We start from the raw sequence: 3,306 nt of genomic DNA, 5'->3' as shown, positions 1-3,306 counted from the left end.
AGGCTTGTGAAACTAGCCTAAGATGCCTAGGCATTAGCGGTACATGAGACAACCTTTTAGAATTGAAAGTAAATAACAGACTTAAAAATAGCAAAATTAAACTAGAACCTAGGAATTAAAATAACCAAAGATCATGCAGACACTAAGACAAAATAGCAGAAAATAGGAATATAACATAATAATAGCAGAATAAAATAGGAAGTGAAAAAGGAACTAAGCCACCTCAGTCTTCATGGTGGGTATCTCTCTCCTCTGGCTGTGGTAAATATGGTCTTCTAAGATGGCCAAAGTCCTGTCTCAGCTGCGAAATTTCCTGGCGCTGAGAATCTTGGGCGGCCCTCATTTGATCAAGGGTGGTGGTAAGATACTCCCATTGGTTGTCTTGTGTCAGCCTCATCTGCTCCATGGAATCATTGAACTGCTGCCAGCGGCTATCTTGTGTGATTCTCATATGCTCAATAGAGAAAGTAAGCTGTTGCCGGTACCCCTGAGGTGGGAAGTAATGTCCCTAAAGTAATGGAGGATGGTCCTGTTGAGCTTTCTCCTCAACTTGATCTTCTCTGGAGACCCTGTGATGTTCCCTAAGATGCTCCACGGTCTTCTTAGTAATTGGCCTCTCAACAGTTATGCAGAAGTCATTATCCACCTTTACCTTTACTGCTTCAGACAGGCAGTAAATCAGATGTGGAAAACCAAGCCTAGTCTTCTTAAGAGGATTGGAGGCAATGTTCTATATCTGTTATGGAATAATGTCCTCTACCTCCACTATTTCTCCTTTCATGATACAGTGAATCATGATATCCCGGTCCACAGTGCATTCGGATCGGTTGCTAATAGGCATGATAGACCTTCGGATGAAGTCTAACCATCTCCTAGCCATAAGTAGAAGATCAGTGCTCTTCAATTGGTTCAGCTTCCCCTCTGCACCTATGCTCCACTGAGAACCCGGAATGCATATTTCTTCAAGTACTTGGTCCAGTTGCTGATCTCTATGCATCCTCTCAATGTAGCAAGCAGATACATGATCTGGAGGTGGCTGATGGAGGGCCTGTCGGATGCTTTTCGGACTGAAATCAATGACCTTTCCTCTCACAAAGCTTTGATAGTTCTTTCCATTGACCCCATCAACATCCTTTTAAGTGACCCAGAGATTGCCATAAAATTCTTGGACCATCAGTTGTCCAACCTCAGTGTGCGGGTTGCACAGAAATTGTCACCCTCTCCTCTGAATCTGAAATTGAATTTCTGGATATTCATTCAGTTGGAGCGCAAATCCCACTTCCGGAGTTACAGCTTTCTCGTAAGTATGCTCATAAAAGTGTTTCTCATGGAGCTTGGAGCGGAATCTTTGTGCATTATAAGAACTGGTGGCTGGCTCTTTGCCTTTCCTCTTCTTTGAGGACTCAATGATTTTTGGTGCCATTACAATGAACAGAAAAATAACAAGTGAAGCGACAGCACCAAACTTAAAACTTTTGCTTGTCCTCGAGAAAATTAGAAAATTACAAAGAGGAAGACCGAGAGAAGTAAAGAATCTGAAATAAGGAAATAAAAATTAAATTTAAAATATTTTTTTCTCTTTTTTTTACTGAATAAATACAGAATAAAAAGAAAATAAGAGGGGATGTTGGGGTCTTGCAGGAGGGTGGTGAGGGATGAGGTGCTCTATGAGGGGGGGGGGGTTACGATGCAGGGTTGATGTGCGGAATATGTTCTGGGTTAGGAGGAGTGGGGGTGGGGCAGGGCTTTGAATTTTTGTATAGAAGAGGGTTGGGGACGAGGGAAGGGGATGGGCTGTGTGGTGCTCGAAGAGAGGGATTTGAGAGGGTTTATGTTAGTGAAGGGTTGTGTGTATGTTGAAGTGGGAGGGGCTTTATATAGATTGGGAGAGGGTAGTATGTCACGGGTTGGAGGGGTTTGTTTAGGGAATGGTGTGAGGTATGAAGAAGGGGGTCACGGGTAGGTTAGGGGGGAAGGGGAATATATGGGGAATGAAAGGGGTAAGAGGCTGGAGTCACGAGTAGAGAGGGCAGGGGAATAAAACTGATTTTAAATGTAAATCAATGTATTAATCAGAAGAATAAAATAATAGTATTAATCTATCCAAATAAACAGAGCTCTTAACCTTAACAATGGGAGTTTAGTTGCTCATGGTGCAGAAAAACTCTCGCAGAGAAAAAATGAGAAAGTATAGAAAGGGAGAAGAAGAAAACTCTAGGCCAAGATAACTTTTTCTTTTATATATAATCCTAATTAATATAAAATGTATTTTCTAAAACCTAAAATATCTTTTCTTAATTCAAAACTAAATAAAAGATTAAATTAATTCTTAAAGATTTGGTGCAGATTCACATGGAAGCCCTTCTTTTTCAGCATACTGGCACCAAACTTGAGCTGAGTAGCGTTTGGCGCCACGTACATTGAAGCATGCATTCCTAAGCTCTTCGTGCTAAACACTGGAATGTGGCGTTTGGTGCCACCATGGTAGTGGCGTTTATTGAGAATTTCTGATCCGGTGCCAAACACCGGTGAGGTGGCATTTGGCGCCACCATGGCTGCTTGGAATTGCTTCCTTTTTTTCTTTCTAAACTCTGCCAAATTCGTCCGAATGCTACCTGCAATGAATCAAATTGAAAAACAACTCAAAGTAGCATTCATGGTGGCTTAAAACACCTAAATCTTGATTTAATTCAACAAATTCAAATGCAAATTCATTAAGAAAAGATAAGAAAGATGCTCACGCATTACTGCATTAGTTAGTTCGATTCCAGTTCTTACATTCTCCCTTCCTAATTAGGAATTTTGTTCCCAAAATTTAAATCACATTTTATATCTTCAACACTCCTCCTTCCATGAAGTGTTCTGCTACTTAACATCGTCAACTCAATCAAGTCGTCAAGGCACCTTATCCATCGTATTTCTATCATGTCGATGCTCGGTCACGCTTTTCACTGCATCACTCTGATTATTTGTCACTAAGAATCTGACTTGCTTAGCTACATCCACCATAATTTATTTTTTTCCTATTTCCTGCTGGTTGTCCCATCCGTTCCACAGCTTGCATTGTCGCATCAGCACTCGCTTGCATCAAGTTAGTTAGGTTAGTTGTAGCCGCCATGAACTCAGCATGGTTATCGGCCGATTGGTCATCCTTACTATCTCTCCATGTACGTGATCTACCTCGTCCATGAGTTACCATTCGGGGTCCTGTCTACACCAAGCAATCGATATCGAGGTAATCAGTCTCAATCTCTCAAGCCTAGTGCTTCAATTATCCCCAAAAAGGAACTCACAGATAAGCATACT

The 3,306-nt window shown here is 41.4% G+C and overlaps 1 pseudogene; it reads right to left on the bottom strand.

The window, feature by feature from the left end:
- Positions 1 to 223: 223 nt before the first annotated feature.
- On the bottom strand, positions 224 to 1,423 carry LOC148570676 (uncharacterized; annotated as a pseudogene).
- Positions 1,424 to 3,306: the final 1,883 nt, after the last annotated feature.

This window comes from Arachis ipaensis, chromosome B3 (genome assembly GCF_059453495.1).
Source record: "Arachis ipaensis isolate K30076 ecotype BB chromosome B3, ASM5945349v1, whole genome shotgun sequence".
Classification (NCBI taxonomy): domain Eukaryota; kingdom Viridiplantae; phylum Streptophyta; class Magnoliopsida; order Fabales; family Fabaceae; genus Arachis; species Arachis ipaensis.
Note: the sequence above shows the minus strand (reverse complement) of the source record. Positions and strands in the feature narration are given on the sequence as shown.